Source organism: Spinacia oleracea, chromosome 6 (genome assembly GCF_020520425.1).
Source record: "Spinacia oleracea cultivar Varoflay chromosome 6, BTI_SOV_V1, whole genome shotgun sequence".
Taxonomy (NCBI): Eukaryota; Viridiplantae; Streptophyta; class Magnoliopsida; order Caryophyllales; family Amaranthaceae; genus Spinacia; species Spinacia oleracea.
Window position 1 is genome coordinate 49,692,992 of NC_079492.1, and position 8,093 is coordinate 49,701,084.

Genomic DNA, 8,093 nt, shown 5'->3' on the forward strand with positions numbered 1-8,093 from the left:
AAATTATGTTTATTTATAATGTTTTCACTCTCATCAAAATTATGATATTGGGAAAATGAGAAAATTTTAATGTCCCATTAGAAAAATGTGAGAGATTAAATGACCCAATGAATTTAATTGATTAAAATAATCATTTGACACGAATTTTGATAGAAAATTAAAGCATTTATGTGATAATATAAAATGAAATGTAAAGAACATTTTAAGACACCCAAAAAGGAAAACGTAAAAAACAAAAATAAATGGAGGGAGTACGTTATTAGTTATTAATTCATTAATAAATGTTTAATGAATACTAAGTGATAATCTATTAGTCATTAGTTCATCGTTATCCTGGTCTTAATTTGTTAATACTTTTAAAATTGAGTTAGCGCCCTTGTCTCCTAATTAAGACATCCATATTATAATTTATAAACGTATTGAAAATTGTGATTTTAGTAATAACCCGATATTGTTTATAATTTTTATATGAATTGACCTGACCCGATATGAACCTTCCCCGATATGAACCTGTCCCAGTAAGATGTGAACTTGTTACAACCTGGCTAAACCATTTTACAACCCGTCGTGTTCCAAACTGGCCTGACCCAGGTATATTCAAACCCGATATGACCCGATCCGATTGTAACCCGACCCGATATGAATCGACCTGATATAACCTGACCCGATCATACCCCGATCCAATCATACCCGGACTCGATATGAGCCCACCCCAATAGGAACCTGACCCAGTATGAACTCGTGTCTACCAACCCGAACCGAACCGAACCGAACCATTAATTTTTCAACCCGCTCGAACTGACCCGATAGTCAAATGAACTCGTTTCAAACCGAACCGATAAATTCGACCCAAATACGATCCTTTTGTCTGAATTGACATCATTAATATTTCATCATTCTCTAATAGTATCTCCCCTTAAAAAAAATATTATTACTTCCTCTGTTTTTATTGAATTAATTTTTCTTTTTATTTGAAGTTTTTCTCAAATGTGAAAGCACATGTGGGTAAGTAAAATTAGAATGGAGTACTTTATTGTCAAGGGGAAAAAGAAATTCATATTCTCGTAATAGTGGTAAGTCTCCTTCACAATTGAAGATCAGTAGTGCAGTAGTCAGGGGCGGACCCAGAAATTTATAAATGGGAGTTCAAAAAAATTTATGATTTGCTTTCTAATTTTTCATAATTGCTCTTTATAGAGGGTTAAAGGTGAGAGGGAAGTACTCGAAATATTAAAAACGCCATAATAAAATATGTGGAGGATTTATGAACTTTAATTTTGGATTTTCATAGCAATAAAACTCAACACCTAGTCAAAATTGCCAACAATAACTTGGCGCGATTTCAATTTAAAATGAAAAAAACGAGTTTTTCATACTTAAAATGAGATTTACTTTATTAGGAAATTTTGGTATTTACTACCTTTAAAATACACCACTTTTGTTTTTACTACCTTATGAAATTTTTATTTTAAATTACTACCTTAAACTTCCAGATTTTTTTTATTTACTACCACTTTACAGTTTTCTCATTTTAAAATTAAGATATCTCTTTCGTTTCTTAATCGTTTAAAGTGATTCGAAGTTCATTATTTTCCTTTTTCTATAGGGATTTCATTGAGTACGTCATTTCAAAAAAATTCGTTGAATAATTCATAAATATTTTAAAATTTTAAAAATAATATTTAATTTGTTTAAAATTTTACGAAATGTTAAAAGGTAAGATCCCTATGGAATCCTTACATATAAATGAGAATAATGAGCTTTGAATCACTTAAAATGATTAAGAAACGAAAGAGATATCTCAATTTTAAAATGAGAAAACTGTAAAATGGTAGTGAATACAAAAAAAATGGAACTTTAAGGTAGTAATTTAAAATAAAATTTTCATAAGGTAGTAAATACAAAATTGGTGTATTTTTAAGGTAGTAAATACCAAAAAATCCACTTTATTACAATAATTGCCACTAGAAGTATATCTTAAGAAAAATACAAAATATCTTTGAAGAAAAAGTAACATTACTATTTTCTTGTGTTTTTGTAAAAGCAAAATCATCAACCATTCTAGAAAAAAATCGATGAAGAAAAAAAATAAACATAAAGAATTTAGATGATCAACAAAGGGGAAAAGACAAAAAAATAAATGGAAAAAATCCATAATTAACTTCACTTAATAGGATTCAAACCCTAGTTACGTGGGTAAAATAGTATTCAAGCAACCATTATGCTTCAAGTACATTTCATTGTTTTAAATGTAAGTTAATTATACATAACTTAACTATTTCAACTGTAATTAATTCCCCCAATATCAATTTTACAGTTTTTTTCCAAAAATAATGGGGTCCCTTTGGACCCCTCTAGGGTACATAGATCCGCCCCTGGAAGTAGTGCTGCTTGTTAAAGATCAGTAGCAGTAGTAGTGCAGCAGTGTAGTGTAGGCCTTAAATCCCAATAGAATAGTACCGTTGTACTCCCTCCATTTCATTTTGTTTGTTACGTTTGGACTTTTGCACGTTTATTAACGTATAATAGAGATTCTTTTTCTTTTTTATTAAAAAATTAACACAAATAAAACCTCAATCCACTAATCACTACAAAAACCAATAAGATTGTTTTATTTATCAAAATGAACCAATAATGGAAAAGCACAAATATTGCTAACTTAACATACTTGGAAAATGGTAAATCAATTTAATGAGTTGAAAAAGTTGACCAATTAAAATTAAGAGTAGGCACAAAAAATAACACTATAATAAGTTAATAAATAGAAAGATTCTTCCATGTAACAAACAAAATGAAACACCCTAAAAGGAATACGTAACAAACAAAAAGAAACGGAGGGAGTAATAGCTAGCACATGATCCTAGAATGAAAAATTTGCTGTCTTTTTGGACTCATTAGAATGAGGTCTTTCCTAGGTAGTTTCCCTAGTGCAAGGTGGAAGCTATTTAGTGGCTAGCATGTATTATTTATTGGAGCATTTCTTCAACTTGTAAACCTAATATACAAAATAGATGAATAAGAGGACAAGTTGGTAGAATGCTGCGCCGTTTTCTTCCTGCATTGATAGCTTGTTGCTGTCTTCAAAAATGGTAAAAATTCAATCTTTTTAGTAAAAACAACATTGTTGTTGTAGGGAATACAGTTAAACATAATAACATGTGCAGAAACAATCCCCAAATCCAGGAAACATGTATAAAGCACAGATTAAGCAAACTTACATTCAAAGCGAATTTTCCCTAGTAATCTGTCAACGAACACGAACTTAGAACTCCACTTGTCGTTCCTCTACTTGGTTTACCGACACGATCAGATCCGTCTTGATAATCGCAACTTAGACAATCAATCAAGAGTTTGTGCTTTTGGGAAGAACACATCCATGGAGGCTAAGAGAGAATTAGGGTTTCTCTCTCATCCTTAGGGTTTGATGTGTGTCGACTGAATTGTATTAGGTTAGGAAAACAACTTTTATGGAATAATATTATAACCCTTAGGTTATAATACTAAACGGCCAAGGCACAAAGGCCAAGGGTCAGCCAGCATTACCCGCGCAAGCCCACACGCGCAAAGCCACACAAGCGTTGGGCCTTAGGCCGCGCTGTGTGCGCTGCTGCTGCTGATGTTCCTTGCATGTGAGCACGCCCAACCAAGGCATGGGACTTGTGCGCGCTGGCTTGTTGCTGCGCCTAGTGGGCCTTGCGCGCTTGCGCGCCTTGGCTCATTGGGCCGGCAGCGTTGCCTTCTCGTATTTGCGTTTAATGCCTTGCGGCAATTATTTATTGTATAATACTTGACGATCCAATGTCGAACTATACGATTATTTGTTTTTCCTAGCTTACGAATATACGCAATACGATATACGATTCCGATCCAACGTCATATCGTATATTTATGTTTTCCAATACTAATTCCCGAAAAGTTATTAAATGAATTTCCGATTCATTTAATCCGGTGATCTATTACATGTCATTGGTGTGACCTCATAGGTTCAGTCAGGAGTAAGTTGTGAGTCTAATATAGATTAGAACTCACTGATTGGAAGAATTGCTCCAGCTAGCTGTTCCGATCACTTGATCTCACTGAATTAATTGTTCGCAATTATTCTGAACCTTGGTATTAGACTTAATGCACCTTGGGTGAAGGACATATTTCCTTCAGTTCTTTCATTTCCTAGCAATACAAATATGTCTTTAGTCTTTATTCAGCTTGTATCCTCTCTTTTTTTATCTGAAATGACAACAATAGAAGTGACCAACCCACTGTATTTGCATCCTTCTGATGGGAGCAATTTTATGAGTGTTGAGAAACTCCAAGGGTCTGAAAATTATAGATCATGGAAATAGCCTTAAGTATAAAAGGAAGCTAGGATTTGTCACTGGTGCAGTGAAAAAGGATGCTACAGATGCAGTAAAAGCAGAAGCATAGGAGGCCTGTAATAGCATGATCATTTCTTGGATCATGCAATCAGTCTCTGATTCAATCAAAAAATTCACCATGTTTGTGAATAATGCAGAAATTATCTGGAAACAACTGGATCAGAGGTTTGCACTCACAAATGGTTCGAGAAAATACAAGCTAAACAAAGAGCTGTATGAAAAGAAACAAGGAAACAACTCTATCAGTGACTATTACACTCTCATGAGAGGATTGTGGGAAGAGTTTGAGTCTTTAAACTGTTTGCCTCCAATCACAACAATCACAGCAGAAATCACTGCTTTCCTTAGATCTCTGAATTAGCAAATGGACGAGCATAAAGTTTTCTTGTTCTTAAATGGCCTGGAATATGTGTATGAAGCTCAAAGGAAGTGGCCTGCAGCTTTCTTGAGCAAGAAGAATCCTAGAGACAAGTGTTGGACAGATGAAGGAACAACATGACAGCTTGGCCTTGTTCAGCAAAGTATCAAATGAAGGATCTACTTGCAGTGCTTGTGGGAAAAATGGACACTCAAGTGATAAGTGTTGGTTTGTGGTAGGATTTCTAGCTTGGCATCCAAAATCTATAAGTGGAAAGTCTACTCAAAACCAAAGTAGTTACAAGGGAAAAGAAAAAAGTTTCCATCAACAAAAATGGAACAATAACAAACCTAAAACAATCGCAAATGTGTCAAGCAACTCAAATGGTACAATTGTGCCTACAGTTTCAACTCAACAGATTGAGCAGTTGATGAAATTACTTCCAACACCATCAAAGTATGGAGGTCCTGACACAGATGAGGAGATGGACACAAGTTATGCAGGTATGGTATTGTAATTTTGTGAAAAATATAGATAAAGAATGAATAATTTATTTTGGTGCCTCGGATCACATGATTGGTAGTTTTGATTGTTTAAATAATGTATGTGAAAGAAAGAACGGTCCCACATTAACTTGCCAACCGGTCAAACATCTAGCATTTCACACACAAGAAATGTAATTGTTGAAAATGATTTGAGTCTTAAACATGTGTTGTATATTCCTAGTTTCAAACATAATTTGATTTCTGTGAACAAGCTGCCCAAGACATGAACTGTCAATTGTCTTTTCACTCTGGTTTCTGCAAAATTCAAGAAGTGAAGAGTGGGAAGGTGAGAACAGTTGGTCAAGCCAGAAATGGCTTGTACTACTTGATGAATGAGTATATTGAGCAGGTACTACAAAAGGTTAGAAATGAGATTATGGGAACTGGAAAAGGTGGGAGTAAATCTGCAATGGAAGTTAGTAGTTGCAGGGAGGTTCCAACTGTTGTGACTGATGCACCAGTGTTGAGCAAGTAAACCTTATGGCAGCATAGACTGGGCCATGCACCTATGTCTAAAAGAGACAAAATTTACGGACTTAAGTGTCCCAAGAGCAATGAAAAAGAAGCATGCTTAACTTGTCCACTTGCCAAATTCACTAAATTGCCTTACTCTGTGAGTGAATCAAAGGCTAGGAAGGTGTTTGATCTTGTGCATATAGATATATGGGGACCCTATAAAGTCTCTACAAGAAAGAACTTCAGGTGCTTTCTCACCATGGTTGATGATCACAGTACAGTAATTTGGGTGAATCTTCTCAAACAAAAATATGATGCCTATGAAGCTATTGAGAGTTTTGTGAATATGGCTAAAACTCAGGTTCAAAGAAGTGTGAAGATCATAAGATCAGACAATACCCTCAAATTTGATGACAGGCAGTTGTAGGGGGGTTTTTATTTTTCCCGTTTCCTACAAAGGGGGTTAACACGCGGCGGTTCGTTTAGAGAACCGTTGAATTGTTTTTGCACCTCGAAGGAGTCGCCACCAAACTTTATTTTAGGGCCCGTTTGGGAAGACCGCAAAATGACTCTATTTTTGGATGAGGCCTTGAATCCTTGAAACGGATGGGTGAGATCCGGGCTCGGGAACAAAGTTCTTATTCGGCGAGCTTTAGAAATATTCAAGTACGTTGGCACAACATTGTTTCGAAAATACACCCTAGATTAGACTATGTGGGTTTGAATTTAGAGCAAATAGAATTTCTAATTGTATGGTGGTCACTTTGCTTTAAAGATTAATTTAAGGAACCTAAGGCCGGTTTGTCCAAGAAATTATCTTTGTTAAGCGTGATATAACCTTTGTAGTTTGTTGTATTTAGCATGTTGGTGATGAAAGCAATAAAGAAAATAAAGCAACATCACAATACTAAATAAAATGTGGAATTAGTAAATACAAGACCCCCTTGAAATGGACTAGGGAGTAGGTCCACATTGCCTAGAAATGGACTGGGCAAGTAAAGGTGCGGAATTGAAAGTGCGGAATTGAAATTGCGGAATTGAAAGTGCATAATTGAAGTTGCAGAATTGAAAGTGCGGTATTGAAATTGGGGTATTGAAATGGCATTATTGAAAGTGCGATATTGAAATTGTGATATTGAAATTGCATAATTGAAACTTGTACTTGGGCACATGAGATTCGAACGCCAAGCGGCTCCTTAAAAATAAATGCGCCCGACACGAATTCAAAGCCAAAAATCTCAACTTGGGAGAGGTTGCTCAAACCAAATGTCCTAGATTTTGCATATTGAACTTGAAATTGAAAGCTTGAATATTGAAAGGTTTGAACTTGAAAAGATTGAAATTTGAAAACTTGAACTTGTATATTGAAAAATGGAGTTTTGATTCTCAAAAGATTAAACCTTTAAATGGTAAAAGGTGTCATCTTTGATTACTCCATGCTTGAAGGTGATTCTAGTTCAAAGAGATGAATGAAAGCAACTTTGAACATCCTTGAATCTTGAAAGTTTGTATTTTGTATTTTGAAAAAGCTTGTATTTTTGAAAAACGTGTATGATTGTTGCAAGTGGTGTTTTTTATGGAAAAAAACACCAACTTGCTAATCATTTGAAATCAAAATAGCATGATTGATTGAAATGGGATTCGGATTTACCTAGTTAGGTTTAGGCACGAGCTCCCAATTGCTTTTGAATTTAGGAATTTTGTATGTGTTTTTGAGGAGTTTTTGAGTTTGTATTGTGAGGAGTAATGTCGAAATTACGACGTTGTATGTGTTGTGCCCACCCTTTTTCGATAGAAATGAGGGGTATTTATAGGAGGGAATGGTGCAAAACGCCAGCACAAGCCAGCGCCTGGCGCCAGGCCAGCGTTGTGCGCTGCTGAGGTGGCTTGAATGCCGCCAAAGAAAGGACGGGGAATCGTCCTTGTTTGTCTTGTAGAGTTGTACCCGTTGTACGAATTGTACTAGGTTTGGCGTTTTGTATTTTCTTGGAGGTTAAGGCATGGTTTAGCGTCTAAAAACAAGCCTTTCTTAGGTTTTTGAATTCCGGTTTTACAGGACAGGGCACGGCATGCTCGGTTTTGTGGGTCGGCGCCCGAATTTGACTTGCCTTATATGATTTTGAGTGGAAAAGGCCTAGTAAAACCAATGGGATGGTCTACTAATTGAGATTGTACTTGGATTCTGAAATTGGATTTTGGAAGTTGTATTTTGTACCGAGTTCCGAGAGGGGAACGGCCTCGGGGATTGGATCTTGGACTTTGAATTTTGGAGATGTTCTTAGCAATTGGGATTTTCGCCTGGAGTTACTCCAATAACCTAACAAGGATAATGGTATCGTCATCATCCCAAAGGGGAGACAC